The sequence below is a fragment of the Cupressus sempervirens genome, chromosome 8 (genome assembly GCF_028749045.1).
Source record: "Cupressus sempervirens isolate cs-2001-9-10 chromosome 8, ASM2874904v1, whole genome shotgun sequence".
Lineage (NCBI taxonomy): Eukaryota > Viridiplantae > Streptophyta > Pinopsida > Cupressales > Cupressaceae > Cupressus > Cupressus sempervirens.
Window position 1 is genome coordinate 233826712 of NC_143125.1, and position 23466 is coordinate 233850177.

Sequence of the window (23466 nt, forward strand, 5' to 3'; positions counted from 1 at the left end):
TAAGCTAAACTAATATTAGTTTTCTTTCTCTAGTAGATCCTTAGTTCAAAGACAACCATATTAGTTTTTTTTTTAAAGAAAAAGACAACTATCTTTAGTGATTTAGATATATTTAATATTTTATATAAAATTTTGTAGAGAGAAAAATTTTTGTACATAAAATTAGTGAGAATGAGTATATTAATTATAGATAGATATATTTTTTTCCTATCGTAGAAGGTGCAGCAAATTTTTTTTTAAGAGTAATATTATTATGTTTGATGTGGTTTTCTTTCAATGCATGTTGATATAGAGAGATATGGTAAGAAACTATTGTTAGAATATTGGTAAAGAATTAAGCTATTGAAGTGGGATGAATTAGAAAAATCTGATGAAAATAGTAAATATATTTGTCAAGCCATAATACTTCATCAAATCTTCAACATCATCTCTTAAATGGAGGCCATAATGTTTTGCAGAAAAATAGGGCTCCATCACTACTAACTCTTCAATATCCTTCTAAGAGAGGTGATATTATATTATCAGTCAACTAAAATTCTAGTCCACAAAACTATTCTTCATTGCATTTGGCTTTATTCACCTTTTACATGTTTGGAAGAGTAGAAAAAGGTCATAATATGTGTGGATGGTCTAAATTAAAATCCAATTTGGAACATTTCATACTTGGGTACAATAGGTATAACATCTAATTTGGCAACATAGGATACTTGTAGTTATTTACGAATATTTAGAAATTGCTTGAACTTGAGGCAATATACTTCTGTCCTAAATTGAGCTAAAAGGTGGGCAAAAGGTAAAGAAAGGAAGCTTTATTTGTATCAGAGGGAATAACTATGGAAAAAAAATTCTAATACATAGAAATTGGTCAAGTTTTTGTCTTTGGAAATATACTAATGAAATTGAACTTTCAGTCAGAATAATTTTTAGGAGTTGAGTGAAGACTTGACTAGTGGGTGGGAAAAGAGTAATAAAAGAGGGGATGCATGTGGATAAAAATTTTTAATATATAGAAATCAGTCAAGTTTTGGATTGTATTCCATTTGTCTAATATATTCATTCATATGCATCAATAAATTAATAGCAAACTATTTAATATTGCCTACTTCTTGCCTCACTTGTTAATTCCATAAAATTTTATTGTTGTTTTCAAGCTTGATGTATAATTGATCAAAATTCAAAAGTTTTCAAGTTTTTTATTACTTTTCATATCATATCTTATGTTGGTTAAAGTTTATTATACATTAATCCTTGTGTAGCTTTTCTACTATCCTTAGCTTAAGAAGTTTGAAATGACAATTTTTGTTGTAGCGCTTTACATGATCACCACTTCCCACCTATACAGGTCAAGGAAATACCATACTTACAATGTATTGTGTCTGAGCTTGCAACCAATTATCTAGACTGGGAGGTGCATTTCTTGAGACATTATTCTTCATTCATTTGGGCAATTTCATTCTCTTCTTGATTTGATCATGTGTGTGGACATTTTTTAAGCTGAATTATCCAACTAAGATACTTGGTTTGAGAAACCATAAAACTACTTTGTCCAAGCCTTGTGAATGGATTGACCTTTCTAAGAAATTGGATTGACATTCTGGTCTTTTATTGAGTATTGATGCATATTTTGAAGATAGTTTTATATTTTCTACTTGTATTAATCTTGTTTATGAAACCTACAGGTTGGGAAGAATGGTATGATTTTGGAGTTTCTTGATCTAGATAATACAAGGTGCATTGCAACATATTTTCCTAAGGTGGCTACACAAGAATGTGCATGATTATTTATGCTATCATTTATTAATAGTGACTAGAAATTTACATTTAAGTCATAAGACAATTTAACCTCTATTTCGGCTAATTGCAGTATGGATCATGAGATCATATTAACATTACTCATATTAAAAATTAAATCAAGGCAATAGTCAATGTGGAAACCCATAATTATCTCATTAGGAATTCATTGAAACATTTGCTTATTGCAGTCTCAAGGATTATCACCCTTGTACTATGAGAGCATGGATGATAGGTCTCCTTCCATCCCTTAGATTCCCTTGGAAGCTCTCCATCCTTGGTCAAGTTCAAGATTATGGAAGGTTAGTCTTCCATTCATCCTCTTGGTCCATTAGCACGGAAGGCTTGTTGTCCATTCCATTCCATCTTAGGTTGGTGTCCTCAATAAGAACATGAAGGTCTTTCTTCCTTCACCTCTTGTGAAGGTTGTCTATCCTTTCCAGTTGCAATCCACTTCCTCTAAATTTAGAATTGATTATCATACAAATCTTCCTTTACATGTGTGCAATAAAAAATCATTTAGACTAGTCACAAAGATCAATAATTTATGCAAGTATATCTATGGCATAAATATATAAAATATGCCTACAATTCCACTATAATCATAGATTTATCTTTTGGCCTAATTACTACTATACTATACCAAAAATACCTTCAATCCAAATGTTATGGACATGTCCTATCTACCAGTTATGGTTGACAGAAAGAGAGTAAAAGATATTACAAATGACTTACCTCGATCAGTGCTAACACCTGATAGATAATATACAAACTGTCATTCTCTCCTTCCATCAATCAAAATCATGGATTTCTGTAAGCCATGGTGCAATCTTAATCATTTATACATATTCCATTTTCATCATCTTAGGATGCATATTTGATGCTATTATCATCATTTGTCCTTTCAATTGCTCATCCTATCAAGACTTGATCAGAAACATGAAAATCTCTTATTTTATTTATTTGTAGAAGGAATTATCCTACATTATAAAAGGCTTGATTGAGTCTTCAAATGATCTCCTATGGAGAAATTGTGTGGTATTACTTGATGCAAAACCCTCAAGTTAGAATCCAAACTTATAATTGGGTGTTGCATGTTTGTGGACTTTATACTAATAGGTGATAGAGGGTTTCTAGAACTTGTGTTATTGCTTGCACCCTGCTAATTCTTGAGTGTCTTACAAATGAGTCCAAACCACTTATGTATAGGGCCAATATACTCTACTCTTAGGACATCTTTCATTTAAAGGGACAATTTCATAGAACCATAAAATATAAATGTCCACTGGTGGTGATTTATTCAACCATTCTTCTAAATTTAAATCACTTAGAGGAGTTCCTTTACCTCCAACATTCCATGTTGATGTAAAAATATCCTAAAACATTGGACACCTATTTCTTGGGAAACATTAGTTTCTATTCTTCCATGCTTTATTTTCTTAGAAGTCTTCTTCAACCATTTTTTTGTCTTGTCTTTTCAGAAGGAATAAGAGTCCTTATTAGAACAACTCCACCTTTATCAGAAAATGCTTCTTCCCTACCTCTTGTTGTGTATCCTTTTGGAATATCATTTTCATGGAATTAATTACCTTCTCTCTTTATATTTAAATATTTCCTAACTAAAGTCTATGGCAAGGAAAAAAAATTATTCTTCTCATTAGCAACTTTCGTTGTTGAGCTAGCTTTTATAGATCCCTTGTTACCATGTAGACTTCAAATTTGAAAACCTTAATGATAATAAATAGAGTACAATCATGCCAAGGAATATTCTAATGTGTTCTAATAGAGAAAAGGGTAGCCAAGCCTACTTTTTCTAGTAGGAATAATAGACAAAGAGAAGGAAACATAATATGGGAAATCTAAATCCCCATTTTTGCATAAAGGAGAGTAAGGTATCTATGTGCTCCCTATCGATGGTTCCAACTTGACCTCCATCCTACTACTAGAAGACAATGACTCATTTTACTTGTCAATGTTATCCAATGACAATCTGGTAGCTGTAGTCACTCGATGTTGTAGAATCCTTAGACTCCTTGATATCTTCAATTGGTGAAGTGGCTTGCACAACTTTATTGGCATTGCAATTGGTGGGATTTATCTTTGGAGGCTCAAAGATAATTTACACAAGTTCTCACATTGTTGGTCTCTCCATACTGTACTCCTCAAGACAAATCATTTCCATGTAAAAAACATGCATCACCTTATGTAATGGTGCATCTAAGATCTTGGGAACTCCTTTAGTTGTAGATTCTATCATCTTTATCACCCATTAAATAATATCCACTCCATCACCAAATTTTCCAACATGCCTTCTTCCTATAACCAGCTCCAAGAGAACCAAATCCAAGCTATATACATCTCTCTTCTCATCCACTTTCAATATGTATGCATATTTTGGATAAAACATACATGAATCAACAATTATAGACCGACTCTTAAAAAAGGTAACTTATACATAACTAACTAAGACTTGATATATTAACAGTATTATACATGAATACTTCTTGAACCCAAAAATTAAAAGTGTTTTGCATCAAATCCTAGTTTATAAATCCTACAAGTATTAAAGATCATGAAAGATAGACAAACACATTTGAAAAGAATATGTAAGGAAGTGTCATGTGAAACACTGAAAAAAAGTTACCTGGTTCAATGTTGCCATAGGAGCCTACTATTGTAGACGTGCATTTAGATGCTACAAAGTCTTCTAGAATCAAAGGTAAATAGAACTTAGCACATTGAAGCCATATGTGTTGATTTTGTCACAGAAGAAAGTAAAAGTGGTGAATTTGGTGCAGTGTTGCATTAACCACAACATGTAGATTGTTATATGCAGTAGAAGACATAGCTATGAGGGCCACTCCACCACTTTCACCCTCATATTTGAAAAATGGGAGGCATTTGGTTAATATATTAATGACTCACTTCAGTGAAGATGATGTCTCTTTTGAATTAAAGATTGAAACCCTTCCAAAAATTTATAGAATTATATAATAGATGGAAACAAGACAAGCCATCTAGTATAACATCGAATTAATTATTTGGCTTTATTCTATTGAGTAACTAGATTAAAGATCAACCGATAGATCTTTTCCAAATGTCACAATCATTGTCATGTTGCAAAATGATAGGATTATATTTCATAATCATGTATTCAAGTCAAATCTAATAGTGGGATAATAAGAAGGACTAGTGGGGGAATATGCTAGAAACATAGGGTTGTATCTAAGAGAATTCAAACTGTAGGATGGTGATGTAGGAATATATCCTTGAGATGTGGGATTGTAGCCTAGAGATGTGGGGCTATATCTATTGGAAATATTATGACAAGTTATGTTACTGAGAGGGGAGGGGTGAATCAGTAACTTCTAAATTTTTTATCCCAATTAGTAATTAGTCCTTTATATGAATTCTGATCTAACTTCATGCATGAGAAACTAAAAGCATGAAAACATACATAACACTTTAACACAAGATTTGGTGACCCAAAAACCTTCCAAATAGAAAGTAAAACTAGGGTGGGGATGATAGCCACAAGCTTTAGTATTGTAGTATAAAGTGGGGATGATAGTTTGTAAAGAGATTTACATAAGATTGTCAGGTCTACCTTGTTAAAGGATTTGACTGATCCACTTGTTAGGATGAAATAGTAGCTGATCTCTAATCTACAACTTGGTTTGATGAATAAGATTCCTTTGTGAGTACAAATCACCTTGCTATGATAGATGAATGTTTGCTGCTCCTTATACATTAATTATTTGATTCAATACATACATTGGATGTGATACAATACATTACATATATATCAATCCAATTACACAATTAAAAAGTTGGCCACAATATAAGTTTATACACATGTCACAAAGTCGGCCAAAGTATAAAAACTCAAGCTCTAAAGATTGACTCAATGAGGTTTTGATACTTAGCATCCACTATCAATAATCAACATCATCATGCACTTGGTAGACATAGAAGCTCGATCCATACTAATCACTTCCAAGTAGTCTTAAACTTGGTTTGCATTGGTGACTCAGTGAAAGTTGTGAAACTCGACATATAAACTTAATCACTTGATTAACACTGCATAGCTCGGTAAACACTATCACCTCGAGCTCAGTATAAATTGAGTCTCTTGGTTACACTGAGTAGCTTGGTCAACACTAGACTCACAAATCAGCTATGAACTCAGTAAACACTACACAACTCAGTTTACACTGAAATGCTCAGTTTACATTGCTAATCTTCAACTCTATAGTAACTACTCAGTTCAAACTAAAATATGTTCATAGGACTCAGTAGCAACTGAAATTATTGGTTAACACTATTAATTGTACAATATGCTCAGTATGAACTTACAATCTGAATAAGTGTATGTCACTAATAAAAAACATGATTGGAATGCCAATGATATCTAGGTGACGTGGGACTATATCCAGGAGATGAGGGGCTATAACCTAGGGATGAAGAGGTATAGGCAAGAGATGAGGATAATGAGAAGGCCATCCCACCAACATAAGGAGAAAATTGGGCATCTATAATTGGTGAACTACAGAGACTTAGGCTCAAAAAATAGCTAGGTGACATCATTGCATCATGGTGTGGTGTTCCCATTATTGGGGACCAAGATGGTGTCATGCCAAAGTCTACCATTCCTTCCATATAGCCAGGTAGTTGAGGTTTAATTTCTTATTGTAGCATCTGGTCATTCAAATATAGAGCACAATCACCTGTACCAATTGGAGCCAACTAGACAATCATGGTGTTCTCTGTAACACCCCTTAGGGTCTACTTCAACAAAAATAGTAGCATCCAAAATAATATCAACTATTTCCTCAAACAAATTGATATCACATCATTGGCCTGTATCATTACGATTGATACCATGTCTAGTAATGACCATTAGATGACCCTGATATGTCATTGTGTCACACAAAATGGCTAAATGCCTTTAGTTCACATATGACCCATCAAAAGAAATCACAACACAAAGCTCATCTAGAAGAGATTTCCTCATAGCCTCAATTCCGAGAACCTCAATCAATTCAATCAAGTGATTACTTATTGTCCTTGTAGCATCAACATCTTCATGACACATAATAGCTAACATGTTCACCACTTTTTTATCCAACATCCATTCTATCTTAGGCTTAAATAATTCATTCTCATCAAGCTTGTTAATTTTTCCAAATTTTATAAACACTTTATTAATATCTGGAATGCCTCAGAGAGCCATTTCTATAAGCATATTACTCTTAATTTTCTTTAGGAAAACATCTACTTCAGAATTTTGATCTTGTACTTCACCTTTAGGATCCTCTTCATTCATAAAATGTATATGTAGAATAAGTTTTTTTACATTATCATCATTAAAAATTCATGTCAAATCATTGTCAAACTTGAGGTTTATTTTTCTAAAATTTCTGCCATACTTAACTTCTTATCAACCCTCATCTTTCTATTCAATTTGATATGCAACAACCACAGAGATATTTTTCAAGTGCAATATCCTCGTCTGGCATTTCATAATAAGATTTGACAAAATCAACATCCTCCTCTATGATAGTGCTCATTGGATCTAGATCATACCACACTTTAGTAGCCTGTGTAACACTTTGTAAGGTTGTGTACTCTAAAGCACATTGGACATTCTTTGCTCTTTCTTTTGTCTTGTTAACCTTTGGCTTTAGATACATTGAAAGTGATGGTGTTTTATTTTCTTTGCCACATATATAATTTCTCTAAGTTGAGTAAAAGCTAAAGTAATATTTTTGGCACTAACACCAACATAATAGAAAGTATTCAATGTCATTTAAGTAGCTGGTTCACTATTAGATTACACTGCCACACATCCAATCATCTCCCCTAGGGCTACTAGGGACTAAAGGAAACATGATTCAATCTCACCAACTATCCATTCCAATTCTTCCTTTGTAAGGTGGTACTCCTTCAATACACATTTACTTACAAATGTACCGTGCAATAAAATATTCAAGAAAAGAGTATCATTCTTCTAGGCCTCAATACTGATGTGATAATTCTCTAGAATGACCTTTAGCCTTTCCTGAAGCTTTTCAATTACTTATACAATCTCCATAGGATGCATATTTGATCATTTCCTTGGATTCATTTTGAACATCTTTTGGGCATTCTACACGAGCCTTTTAAAATTTACAAGCATTGGCCATGAGTTATCACCGCTAGGAGCAATCTTTATGCCTAACTATCATTTGTCTGACTCTAGTTTCTATAATTCTACATCAAAAACATTTTGGAACTCCCTAATGGTTTTCAAATCATCTACATGTTTTGGTAACATGTAGCTAGGATTCTAGTTTTCTTGATCAATTTCATATCTATAAACATTTTCAAACTCTTTCTTTTTCATCTTCAGAGAATCATTTTTTTGTGACTCAATCCAAATGACATCCATACCATCCTTGCCATACAAGAACTGGATGAAATCACTAAGTGAATTCCTAATTGTCCCATCATATTTAACAATGATGTCTTCCATAGCTTTCACAAGATGACACTGTATATACCCTATTTCTAATGTTTTCACTACAGTATCTATCAAACCTTCACATCCTCCCATTACATGGAAAAATAACTCCTGAGGAGTCAATCCATGCAGATAGGAATTATCCACAAATCCTTGACTTTGTGGGCCTTTATCATCCTTTGTAAAATGTGGTAGAGTTCTTCCATGAAATCCATAAGGAATTCACTTTCTTTCTACATTTTGTTGTCCCACACAAGCAATTTTTTAAGACATGTTAATGAAATTTTGACCCAATAGTAACCATAGCCTTCTATTAAATTTGTAACTTGTTAAGCATATTGATTGGATAATAGATCGATCAGATTTGATATAACATGATAAGTAAAGGACTAAGTCTTTGCATTATTCCCTTTGCAAGATTGGCGTCTATCCTTAGATTTTGGTTTAGTATTAATCTAACAACATTGTTTATGTTTGTGATTAATATTTAATTATTCTTAGAAAGTCGACGACTTCTAGAGGTTAGGCAAATGATTTTGGAAGAGAAATATCCTTTGTAAGGACATGTCCCTTGATTCCTATACTTATAGAGGGTAAGGATAAAGTCTAAGGACACAAAAGAAAAAACACAAATTTGCTCCTTAGTCATTACTACCCTTATACAAATTGCAGAAGTAAAACATAGAATTCTAAATTACATTTCTAATCCAATTAAAGGAAATAATCTAAAGTTATTCACAACAAGCTATAAGGGGATAAAGAAGGTAGAATCTGATCTATATTTAGTCAAAATAATTTGTAAAAAAAATTCATGGTATCAAAGCTCTAGTAGTCAAACCTAGGCTCTACAAAATTAAGTAATCAAATTTTATATATATCTAGCAACTATCTCCTATCTTCAATGGCATACACAATCAGACCCGAGGATAGGTTTGATGGGAAAGAACACTTTGATGCTTGGAAATTTAGAATCATGATGATTCTTGAAGAGAATGATGTAAAACAATTTGTTGATAAAGCATCCAAACAGCCGCCAGTTGAACCTCATAAATCCATCTGGAGCAAAGGAAATAGGAAAATAATTCAAATTATATTAGATGGACTAAAGAATGATATTGTACCTATTCTAACTAAACATCAGACAACATTTGATATGATGAATGAATTACTAAATGAATATGAGGTCAATAATGCAACTAGGGTTCTCACATTGAAAAGACAACTGAATCACATTCAAATAAAAAAAGGAGTATCAATGAATTATTATTTCCTAAGGGTTGCCAACATTAGAGATGAATTTTCAAGTATAGGAACCATTATTAGTGACACATAACTAACACTAATGACTATAGATGGATTGCTAGATTCATGGGAAACTTTTGCACAAGGAATAAGTGCCAAAGATAAACTCCCTGAATTGAACAAACTTAAGGGGGATTGTCTTCAAGAAGAATCTAGAAAATTAAAGAAAGGGGGAAACTAAAACTAGAAGATGAAGAACTTCATGTTCTTAATACAAACTCCTATAAGGGAAAGAAGAAGAATTTCAAGAAGAAAAAGGGAAATCAAAAGAATGGAAAACCCAAGAAAAATTTATCCAAAATAAAGTGTTTTAAATGTGAAAAGTTTGAACACTACAAATCTAATTGTCGTGAGAATTCTAAACAACAAGAAAACTGTACAAATGTTACTAGGGAAGAAGATACCTATGATCCTGAGAATCATGTATTGTACTCATCACTATCAAATTAAATTTCAAGTAAAGCATGGGTGATTGATAGTGGATCTTCTAGACATATAACAAGATACAAAGGAGCACTAGACTCTATTTTAGAAAAAGGTCAATGGTGAAGTTACCATTGGTGATAATTAAACACATCTCATCAAAGGAATTGGAAATTGTACCTTGAAACTAAAATCTGGAAATTCTCTTCTTCTCAAAGGTGTACTCTATGTACCTAGAATTAAAAGAAAATAATCTCAATTACAACAGTTGAAGATGATAAGCATAATGTTGCATTTTTGGATGAAAAAGTAATAACTTGGGCAAAGAACTCCTCAATCAAGAAAGAAAAGTTGATTGGTCAGAGAAAAGGATATTTGTATGAATTGAATTTAGAATCTAGTCAACCTATTCAAGCCTTAATTCATAAAGCTAAAGACATAAATGAAATTTGGCATAGAATATTAGGGCATCTAAACTTCAAAACCTTATCAACTATGGAGAAGATGGTTACTGGTTTACCTAAACTCAATAAAGACTACTCAAGCATATGCAAAGGGTGCGCATTGGGTATGAACACCAGAAGTCCATATCATGATAGCACTAGAAAAGAAAAATGTTTTAGAATTAATTCATTCAAATTTATGTGGACCTATGTCTATTCCTTCTCTTGGAGGATTCTAGTACTATATTTTGTTCATAGATGACTTCTCTAGGAAAATATGGATTTACTTCTTAAAATACAAAGAATTAGAAGAAATCCTAAAGAGATTTAAAGAATTCAAAACATTAACTGAGAACTTATCAGGACACAAAATTAAAATTCTTAGAACTAATAATGAAAGAAAAGAGAACTAAACTAGAACCCTCTGGGAAGAAAGGTATTTTTGTAGGGTATAGTGAAATGTCTAAGGCATATAGGATTTTCATACCTGGACAAAAAAGTATTGAACTTAGTAGGGATGTAATTTTTGAAGAAAATCTAGCATTTAGAAAAGCACTAAGTTTTGAAGAACCTTCTCCTTTTCTTAGTTCTAAAAGAATTAGTGAGCCCGAGTCTTAGAGGGAGAACTTAGAAGAAATTTAAGATGAAATTCAAAATCTAAATCTTGAAGAAACTCAAAATTCAAAGAAAAGACCACTTTGGGCCATTAAAATAGTTGAGGATGCACAAGACTTTGCTACACCTTCTGGAACAGTCAGAGAAAGCAAAAGACCTAAAAGGTTTTCTAGTTATAAATAAAATATGAATGATTTGTCCAAAATAGAACCAACCAATCCTTTAGATGTTGTTAAACATACAACCTGGAATGAAGCTATGATAGAAGAATACCAATCTATTATGAAGAATGATGTTTGAGAAATTTTTCCAAGACCTAAAGGAAAATCTGTTGTTTCTTCCAAGTGGATATTTAAAATAAAGCATGTTGTTGATGGTAGCATTGAGAAGTATAAAACTAGATTTTTAGCCATAGGATTTTCTTAGAAAGAAGGTATTGATTATGAAGAAACCTTTTCTCCTATTGCTAGATATACCTCTATAAGAGCAATCTTGGCAATTGCAGCATCGAAGGGATGGAAAGTAAATCAGATGGATGTAAAAACAACATTCCTAAGTGGAAAGATTACAAAAGAAGTATATTTGGAGCAACCTAATGGATTTGAAACTCATGATCCTAACATTTTTGTTTGTAGGCTCAAGAAAGCTCTCTATCGGCTTAAGCAAGATCCAAGGGCTTGGTATGAAAGAATTGATAACTATCTCATCGACTTAAGATTTTCCAAGAATAAAATTGATCCAAATTTATATTATAAAAGAGATAAAGATGATATGTTAAATTTGATACTGTATGTTGATGATTTACTAATAACAGGTGATGATCATCTTATAGATCAATGCAAGAAAGATCTAACTAGAGAATTTGAGATGAAAGACTTGGGACTCCATTACTTCCTAGGACTAGAAGTATGGCAGAATTATGATAGTATCATACTTAATTAAGGGAAGTATACATCAGACATTTTTAAGAGATTTGAAATGTGTAATTGTAATTCTATGTCCTCTCCAATGGAGACTAATCTAAATAAACTTAAAGAAGCAACTGCAGAATCACCTTCCATAGATTCTACTCTCTACAGATAGATGATTGGATCTTTTATGTACTTAGTCAATACAAGACTAGATATTTTCTATGCTTTTAATGCCTTAAGACAATTTATGTGTGAGCTAAAGGAGATTCACCTAGTTGCAGTTAAATACATTATGAGATACTTACAAGCCACACATAATTTTGGACTCAAAACTAAGAAGGTTGGCTTTGATTTACATGGATTCACTGAATCAAATTGGGGTAGAAGTGTTAAAGATAGTAAAAGTACTTTAGGATGCTATTTCAATTTAAGATCAACAATGATATCTTGGATATGCAGAAAGTAGTCTTTAGTAGCTCAAAGCTCAATAGAAGTTGAATACATTGCAATAGCAATGGCCTCTTGAGAAGCAATTTGGCTAAGGGAGTTACTTGTGGGACTATTTGGGCAAGCCATGAATCCTACAATTATTCATTGTGATAATTAGAGTTCCATTAAGCTTTCAGTGAATCCAATTTTTTATGATAGGTCCAAGCATATTGAAATTCCTTACCATTATGTAAGAGATATGGTAGACAAGAATTCTATAAAATTAGAATACATTTGCACTGCAGATTAGATAGTAAACATACTCACAAAACCTCTATCTAGAGTGAAGATAGAACACTTCAGGAGAAGACTTGGTATGGTTGAGTTGTAATCCATTTGTATTCCTTAAATTATTAATAAAATAATTTTATTTGTCAAGCTATTGACTATTATGGGCTCCACCATTTGTATTCATTATTTAAGAGGTGATAATCTTTGAGATAATGAACACTTGTATAAAAAGACATTATGAGATGATGATCTCATAGATAATATGCTAAACAATATAGTTCTACTATAAGATCTAGATGAGTTCAAGATCATATTGTGATGTTGACATTGCTATGTCAATAAGTCACAATTTGGATAAAGGAAGAATTTTATTATTCTCCAGGTTTATCCTATGTTCTGGTAGATCTTAAACTCAGGATCATGTTTTGATATAGAAGTATCAGTATCTATGATTCACAACTTGGATAAATGAAGAAATTAAATTACTCTTCAGATTTATCTTGTACATTGTATTCTTTGCAATATTGTTATCACTAGTAGCAGTGATTTGTCATACTACAGGCTTAGTAATATGACATTGTATCATGTGTTCTATGATACCACATGCTAAGGAGATTTAGATAGATATAGAGTATCAATTCTTTCTTTTTCATCTTTATTAATATTGCTAGATATGATATCTCTCAGTATGATTATCAAGTTAAGAGGGAATGTTAAATCTGTAACTTGTTAAGCATATCGATCTGATAAAAAATTGATCAGATTTGATATAGCATGATAAGTAAAGGACTAAGTCTTTGCATTATTCCCTTTCCAAGAATGGTGTCTATCCTTAGGATTTTGGTTTAATACTAATATAACAACATTGTTTATGTTTGTGATTAATATTTAATTATTCTTAGAAAGTCATTGACTTCTAGAGGTTAGAAAAATGATTTTAGAAGAGACATGTCCTTTCTAAGGACATGTCCCTTGATTCCTATACTTATAGAGAGTAAGGATGAAGTCTAAGGACACACAAGAAAAAATACAAGTCTGCTCCTTAGTCATTACTTCCGTCATATGAATTACAAAAGTAAAAAGGCAATAATTTGAAGTTATTCACAGCAAGCTATAAGGAGATAAAGAAGGTAGAATCCAGTCTATATTCAGTCCAAAGAATTTTTAGAAACTTTACACCTTCAAATTGTTACTCTCGGATAAAAAATTTTGTGCACTGCTTCCTACATCATCACAAGCCTTATTTAACACTTGAAAAGGAAAATAGAAGACACAGAGGTATGAGGCACAAAATTAAGTAAAAAATTGATATATTATATATATACTTTTAGTAAAAATGCTATGATTCTTTTAATTGCTTCAATTTCAATGTTGAATATGTTATAAGTTCCTAAGTTGCTACTATTTTTCAAATGAGCTATATGTTCAACATTTATCATAAGCTTGTAAATTGATTCAAATTTAAATTTAAAAAAAATATATTTCTAAAAATTGTAACTTCAATGAACTATGATTCAAGGTGTGATTTTTAATGGAAATTATTTATATCTAACTGATTCAAGATACTTGATTTACTTTATTTTCAAACGACTCCATCATTGTTTGGCCAACTTCTACCTCCAATTGGTTGTCCTATGAAGCCTTAATAAGTTTCTTGACTTCATTCTTTTCTTTTGAAATCATTTCATTGATGAATTCCATGGTTATAGCATCAACAATTGTGTCCCCTATACCAATACTGAAACCATGTTGTAGCAACTAGTAGTTACAAGCCATTGTGTGTGACCTAAAAACTTACAAGCAACATCTAGACCAACTTCCTCCTTGTAAAATGCAAATATATTAGTGAAACCATGGCATACATCTAGAACAACAAGTCTCAAAATATAATTATATTCTTTTAGAATTCTTTTGTAATCTTATATTTCTTAGCATTACTATAGTAATGATAATCTTATATTTCTTAGCATTACTATATTAATGATAATCTTATATTTCTTAGCATTACTTATGTTATGTGTGTGTGTACATCTGTAATGTTCATACCATCATAGGGTTTTGTAAGGTAATGCAAGTGTGAAAACAACTTCCTACACTAATCCCTTAAGGAAAGTTTTGTGCAAATTCTATTTAAATCCTTACAATTTCAAATTCAATATTATGTAAACAACAATATTACAGTCAACCATGAATACAAAAAATAGACAAAGAAAGAAAACACAAACACAAAGATATGCCAATGGGGAAAAACCTTTTGGTAACACAACCCCACCCCTCCAAAACCTGCATAATGTATTATCTTCAACACAAAGGTTACAACACACTTGCAATGCAAGTTCTTTCAGGACATGGAAGACAAATCCAGTCGCAATAAAACACTACCAACAATAAACTTTTCACTCTCTCCTATCTGCAACTGTAAAGTCACTTATATCATGAACTTCCCATTTTAGGACAACTTCCAAAGAAGAACCATATTAGGGTTTTACCATTCTCTGGAAAAGTAGGATCCCAAATTTTTTTTGGGGGTGATGCCCCAAACCTCGCGCACTAGATGGAGACTCGAGTATGCAATACTCAATAATCAATTGCCAGATGTCTTCACCCATAATCATATCTTCCAAAAATAACTCTTACGTGTCAGAAGAATCCATCATAACCATTTCAATCATGATCTCCTTACACACTATTCAAGATTCTAACACATGCAAGTGGAGTGACACATCAACATGCCAACTAGACATGTACACTTACATTTAATTACATTATTTGCAAAAAATACATTTACACACAAAAAAAAAAGAATAGGAATTATCCAAGGTTGAGACACCTTATTCCTAATAGGTTGTACATGTTCTATCATGCACTAGTTTTTTTTCTCCCTTAAGTTTTTTTAGAGTTTCTTCTGAAAGTAAAATAAAAAGCTTGTCTAGTGTCTTTTCTTTATCCCTTGATGTGCTAGCCTACTAAGACTAGTTATTCTAGGATAAAAAATCCATGAGATTTGTATCCTAACTAAATAACATAGAGCTGGAATGAATCTATAATTGCTATTAAAAACAAAAAGAGTCAAGAAGGTGTCACTAATTCACTAATATGTGTTCCTCTATGAAAACTTCTATTTGCATTTCATTATCTATGTATCTCTATCAAAAGGATTTCTATTTCTTACAACTTAGTAGTTTCTTGCTCAAAAATCTTGATTTTCTTTTAGACCTATTTCACTTTTCCTTAAAGATGGCCACCATTAATGACCACATCTTCTCTTTTTTTTTTGATGGCTTAGCAATTTCGCCCATTGAAGAATTCAAGTATGAGTATATGATCTGACCTTAATCTCAAATATGGGTTTAAGATAACTTTTTAACAATTTGAATTAAATTTTTAAAAAATTCCATTCGTCCTTTGATGTAATTTTTATTTTCAACTAGTTTTAGTTTAAAATGAAAATGCTATGAGAATTTCTTGACACCGTGAAATAAAAAAATAAAGAAAATTGTGATATTACCATCAGGATTTAATTACAATTTTTTAGTCAAACTCATTGACCCATATTTCATGAGTATTGATTCAACATGAATCCATCTCTCATGAGAATAAATGGAACACTTAGCACTCATTGGATCTAGGTGATGCTCATAGGGGTGAAGCACCGGGACTTCCCGGGAGGTCACCCATCCCAATACTTCACCCTTGTGAGCATCACCTAGATCCAATGAGTGCTAATTGTTAAATTTATTCTCATGAGAGATGGATTCATGTCAAATCACTACTCATGAAATATGGGTCAATGAGTTTGACTCGAAAATCACATAGTTAAATCCTGATAGCAATATCACAATTTGACTTGCTGTGGAAATTATCTCCTACTTATCAAATAAAGAAAACTTTGGAAGGCATATATTTCTTCTTATTATGCACACATTTTGAAAACCAAAGAACAAAGGAATACAAAATTTAACATGAAATGATAGTTTCATATAAAATATTTAGAGGATGAAATCAACATTATGATGAAGTCCAACTCTTGAATGTTTAAGATGTTTCAAAAATAAATATAGGCTTTTTATTTTTTATGTTCACGTAGAAAAATAAGACTCAATGAAGTAATTTGAATATTATTTTACGGTAGTTTACGATGTAATATGCATGAGTCTAATGTAATCATGTTGTTTAAAATGTGTTATAGATTCTAACACAAAATGTGACTAGATCGTGCGACACAAAAACAATTATGACAATGAATGGAAAGTTTCATGGCCCCACTATATATGTTCATGAAGGTGATAATCTTGTCATTGATGTGAACAACAATGGGCCCTATAATGTGACTCTTCAATGGTAATTATAAAATACTATGCTCCAAATTATACTACCCATGTCCTCATTATTTTTATCTTAATGAACATTAGATAGATCTTCTATTGAGATTTAAATATTTGTGATTATTGTAGGCATGGGGTGAAGTATTTGAAATCATGCTGGGTAGATAGATCTTTGTACATCACACAATGTCCCATTACACTAGGGAACAAGTTTACATACAACTTTGCAATCACATAACAAGAAGGGATGTTGTGGTGGCATGCACATATTACATACCTGATCCTTATTTAATCCATAAAAAAAATTGATCTATAGTATGAATTTGGGGGCCTCATAAGCCATGATATTATTACCTTAAGCCTACAACCTATGAGCACAATAATCTAGTGAATATGTGCATATCTTAGAAATGCATCAATCTAGTGGAGACACATGACCTAACAACTCTACAGTCTGATGAGGGTCCATGACTAATATAACAATGTTGTGACTTGACCATTGCAATGCACCTTTTTCAACAAGATGAGCTCTTATTGCAATCAAATGAAAGCCTAAAACCTATGAGCACAATAGTCCCATGAAGACACATGTCTTGTAGATATGTTAGCCTAATGAAGACACTTGACCTATGGATGCAGTGATCTAATGAGAGTTTGAATTTTGGTGATTGTCACAACAATGATTCCATGAAGATGCATATCTAGCAAAAACATTAGCACAATGGAGAAATGTGAACTTTGAACATAGTGGTCCAGCACAGATTTGAATTGATGAAAGATGAAACAATATTGACAAATTGGTCAAAGGGAAGTTGCTGACAAATTGATTTGTTTTTAATCAAAGGGAAATCATTAGCAAATTGATATATTATTAATAACTAACTACATCTATCAAATGTATGTAGATGTGTCTTGATTCAAATTTAGTCCAAGAAGCTTTCAAATCTAATTTATCTAATAGGTGTAGAAAGTTCTAGTGAATCCAATTATATGAAATTATTTAAGCCTTTTGAAAATGTCATGTTATCTTTAGCACATGCCAAGTTATTAAATTTACGCTAAAGCCTTGCTATCATGGAAGATCTTCATGTGCATCCTTGTGGTGGTTGATTCTTTAAAGGGCCTCCCTAAGAAGATCAAATTTGACACCCCTAATGGTTCATGGAATTAGAATCTTCTCTTAAGGATTCATCTGTGGTTACTAATGGTGCCAATAGCTCTACTCCATCTAACTAGGCTTGCATAATATAAGCTCCCCTACTCGCTTGCACAAACATCCAAAGTGCTAGATGCAAGCTTCGCCCTTACCATCACTTTCCAAATCACTGCAACAACACACTAGAATGACAATCACTATTCAACCACACTCCCAAATTTTTTCCAATGGAGTGAGAAAGAAAAGCAACTTTAGGGAGCTAAGCATAGCAAATGGGATGCTACTTCATTCCACTCTTATAGATCTGATGTCATTGATTTCATTTGGAATCCAAGACTACATTCATTCTCTGCTCATGCAAGTAATGACTCCATTCAATGACCATAGGGAGATTCTAATAACAAAATCTCCCTTGTCACTCATGATAAGTAGCCCAACTATTAGACGACAACTCACCCTTCAAATCACTTTCTAAGCAACCACAATGACACATTGGAATGATAGCCATTGCCGAACCATTCCATAAATTGTGCCAATGAAGTTCCATAGAGATGACTTTGGGGAGCCCTCACATAGAAATCAGGATGCTTCATGGCTCTCCAATAGAAAGGATTCTAATGCCAATATTTAAAATCTAGAAATTAGCCACCTAATGCTAGATGAGGGCTCACCATTAGATCAACTTCAAAATCACTAAACATACATGCTATAGAATGGCAACCACTGCCAAGCCTCTTCTAAAAATGCATTGGTTGAGTGATCAAAGAAGATTATCTAAGAGAGAGTCCACGGGTTAGCATTCATTTGGGGATTTACACACGTAGAAAATTTCTATAGTAGTTACATAGCATATTGATGGTAATCAATATCCACTGCAACCCATTGTATTTTTTTTAAAACTAATTAGATTGGTCAAAATTTCAACCAACTCTTGAAGGTTTTCCACAAGAGTTGGTCAAAATTTTGACCAACTCTTTGGTTGTGACCATGACATCTTGGTTGTGGGATCAACCAAAATTGGTCAAAATTTCAACCAACTCTTGAAAGTTTTCTACCAAGATTTGGTCAAAATTTTGACTAATAATGACAAATTAGGCTTAGCCAAAATGCAATATTTTTGACCAAAGCTTTGGTCAAAAATTTTGACCAATTTGAGTTTTGGTCTAAATTTTGATGATAAAAATTGTGACATATTGCTTGGTCGCAATTTCGACCAACATGGGTTAAAATTTCAACCAAAATTTGTCAAAAATTGGGTCAAAATATACTAGTGCATTAATTTGAGACATCCTACACACAATTCTACATTCATTTGGAGCATCCATACTTGAGGATTTAGGGATGCAAATACTCCACATAGATTTCAACATAAGCAAGGTGAATAGTTCCATCTACTTTGTTTGTTTATATTACAATTTCAATTAAATTTTAAGGTTGATTCCAAACTAGGGTTTGACCAAGGCAAACCCCCATCCAAAAAAAAAAACATTTTTTTTGCAAGTATATGTGTGGAACAATGAATATTAGTGCAGATTTGGATACCCTTTTCAGCAAACTTCTAAAATCTGCAATTATATTTTTTGTCGGAGCAGTACAGGTCAAGGTCAACTTTTTGGGGTTAGGGATGACCTTCAATGAGAGGTACAACTATGCCCCAAAGTAAGATTGTACCCCACTATCTGGGTCAAGGTCTAACTACTTTCAAAAAGATAAAAATTTCTTGGGTTTTCTCTATCTCGACATTTCCAGTCTAGAGCAGGTTGTAGAATCCATTGAAACTATATACAAACATCAAAAATCATCATTTTCCATATTTTCCCTACCTTAGGGTTAGTAATTTTCCTCTTTCATTTCTACCATATTCATTTTGGTGAACCCAACATGCTTACCCTCTTTCCTTTTGTGGAATTAGATGTCCTATTATGATTCGTGGTGTTAGATTTCCTTTTATATTATCTTGTTGGTGTTAAATTTTTATTTTATGTTAAATCTCGCATGCTAATTAGATTTCTTGCATTTATATTTCAAAAATAAGATTTTTATTTTTTTGCAAAATCTCTTTCAAAATACAAAAATATTTATGCTTTCTTAGTTTAGTTCATTTGTATTGCATTGGTTTATGAGCTTTCCTATCTCTAGTATTTCAGTTAGATGAAGTTGTAGACTTATGGGTTCCTTTGATCCTAAATCTTCTTCCACTTTCCTTAAGATTCTGGATGATAATTTGATTAATCATGAGTTCAATCCTATTATGGAGAAAAACTCTTCTCACTCATCTCATGATGAGGATGATGCTTTAAGAGTTCCTCCTAAACAAGTTCAAAAACTTTCAATTGAACTTGATAAAATGGCTAATTGGCTTCTGCAAGAAAATCATAATCAAGATTCTATTCACACTATAGAGGTTCTTAAGAAAGTTCTTCATGATAGTAATCAAGGTGTTAACCTCTTGCGTGGTGTTACTCACCTTGTGCATTCAAATGTTAAACCTTTAGCTCAAGAAGCTCAAGATTTAGGGTTGATTCCTCCTGTCACTAGTGTAGAACCTTCTTCTATTGCTTTACCTAGTGTTCCTATCTATACTCCTTCTTTGGTGATTGAGACGGTTCCCTCTATGATTTTTCCCTATGCCCCTTCCTATATCACAACCTTGTTATCATAATGTTCTTTTTACTTATTCTAATCTTTTGCCAATTGTATTTCCCATTGTTTCTCTAGTTGTGTCTTCTATTCCTATAGCTTCATACACTTTACCTAGTGTTTCTAATGTTGCTAGTTCTCCTATTTCTTCTCATGATTCAATAATTACAAGTTTTCCTCAAACTATACAACAACAACTTGCATCCTTGACTCAAAAAAAGTTTAGTATTTATACGTGTGACATGGGAAGTCCTTTGTCCCAAGATACCATTCTTACTCTCATTCCTTAGCAAGATGATATGCCTCATCTTGATAATTACAATGGTAAGGGAGACCCTTTTCATCATGTTAAAACATTTCAAATCCTTTGTAGTGATTATGCACATGATCATAGGATTTTAGCTAAGTTTTTTGCTAGAACCTTTCATGACAAGGCCTTACAATTATTTTGTTCTTTGCCTCCTTATTCTATTGATTCATTTCCACAACTTGCCAATTCTTTTATTCAAAATTTTCAAAACAACATTGGCCCACAAGTGTCTTTGACCGATTTGATTCATTTTAAACAAAGTACTAAGGAAAAATTGACTTAATTTATTGGTATATTTAAGCATTTACATGCTCATATTTCCTATCTTCTTCCTAATATTGATATTCAATGTATGGTTATTTCAAATTTGCAAAAGGATATTAGAGATAAGATTCTTCTTACTGAATTTACCTCTTTTCAACAAATTTGTGTAGCTCTTCATCATTATCAATTACAAGTGAGTCAATTTGAGAGAAACACTCCAATAGCTCATGTTCCTATTGATAAAAGTGATGTTGCTCCTAATCCAAATAAATTTCAAAAATTCAAAAACTATGTCATGATAAACAAACAAGCAAGTGCAGTTGCTGATCAAGTTGTTGTTGTATCTCACAATGCCACTTCTGCATCCAATGCTCTTCGATTAAATTGTATATTTAATCCTCTTTTTGAATCTTTACATTCTATTATGAATAGGTTGTTAACTACTAATATGATTACTTTACCTCCTATTCAACCTCTTTTACCTACTATGATGGCATCTAAATCTTTTGGTTCTAAAGCTTTTTGTCAATATCATCATCAAAATGATCATGATATTGAGAAATTTTATTTTTTTAAACATATGGTTCAAGACTTAACTGATTCTAATTCCTTGTTTGTTGATAATTTTGATGGTAGTGGGAACAAATATGTTTCTCCTCCTAATCAAAATCTTCAAATCTATAAAAATCCTTTACCTCAACATGATACTAATACCATTTCTCAACCATATTCTATGGATATTGTATATGATTCAAATATGGATGATCTTGATCACATTGTTAATCAAGTGGAGCATGTTGTTCAATCTATATCTCCACCTTAGTCTTAACCTCAGCTTCAATCTCAAGTTCTAACTCAACCTCAACTAAAACCTAAGCCTAAACTGAAGACTCAACATAAACCTCAATAGCAACCTAAGAATAAAAGACCTCATGACCTTTTGATTACCTTTGATTATTCTAAGACTATTAAAGCTCTTGATGGTCCCTTTTATATTTATGACAAGATTTCTCACATACCTACTCATGTTTGTCTTCTTGATCCTACATCCTTAGTCAATGTTATTACTGAAGAAAATCTTTTTTATGAAAATATTGCAATGCAATTCTTATGATACATCTAATGTGTGGATTCAAACTTTTAATGGTTTTCTTTATCCATCATTTGGCTCTATTAATTTACCAGTTGAACTTTGTGAAAAAAATTTGAACACTACCTTTGTTGTTGTTCCTACTTCTGATTAGTTTCAAGTTAAGCTAGGTTTTTCATGGTTAAATACCATGCATGTTGTTGCTTTGCCTATTCAAAAATGTCTTAAATTTGTTCATGGTAAAGAAGTGAAGATGGTTAATCATAGTTTATATCACCCTTTTGGGCCCAGGGATTATGCTATCCTTGACTTTTTTTGGCCTTCATTACCTAATTCATATCCTTCTTGACCTGATCATCTTTTTTGCTCCTATCAAGCCTATACGCATTGTAAGATTCTTGAGTTTACCTCCTCTAGATCTTAATCATGGTCTTTTGCCTACACCTTCCATACTTCCTTTATTTATGGCTTCTACATCTGGTAATCAAGCTCCTACTATCGCTTGTTCATCTACTAATAATCCTATTAATCCTCCGATAGAACCTGTGAAGGATCAAGTAATTGCTCCTCCTATTTCTCAACACATTTCAAAAAAAACAAATGTAATCGATCTGCTAATAAAAATCTTAAGAAGTGTCATGCTCAAGATAAAGCTCATAATTCTATTCTTCAAAAATCTTTACCTTCTTTGGATACAACTATGCATGATGTGTTAGAAGAAGTTGTTGCTAATAATGATGTTAAGATACATGATTCCGATGATTCCATTCATATCTTAGATCCTATTTTGATTAATTTAGATGAAGAAGATACTCTTAATGATACTGATGATATTAATGATGAATATGGAGCCATTAACATTGACATTTATTTACCTAATATGCTTTCACCATATTTGACACTTACACCTAGTATCAAACATTGTGATTCTCAAGAGGATCCTTGTTTGAATTGACTATCATTCCTACTGTGTT

General features: G+C 32.3%; 1 pseudogene; it reads right to left on the reverse strand.

Moving 5' to 3' along the window:
* Positions 1-6168: 6168 nt before the first annotated feature.
* Positions 6169-18696, reverse strand: LOC149542349 (DNA-directed RNA polymerase II subunit RPB1-like; annotated as a pseudogene).
* Positions 18697-23466: the final 4770 nt, after the last annotated feature.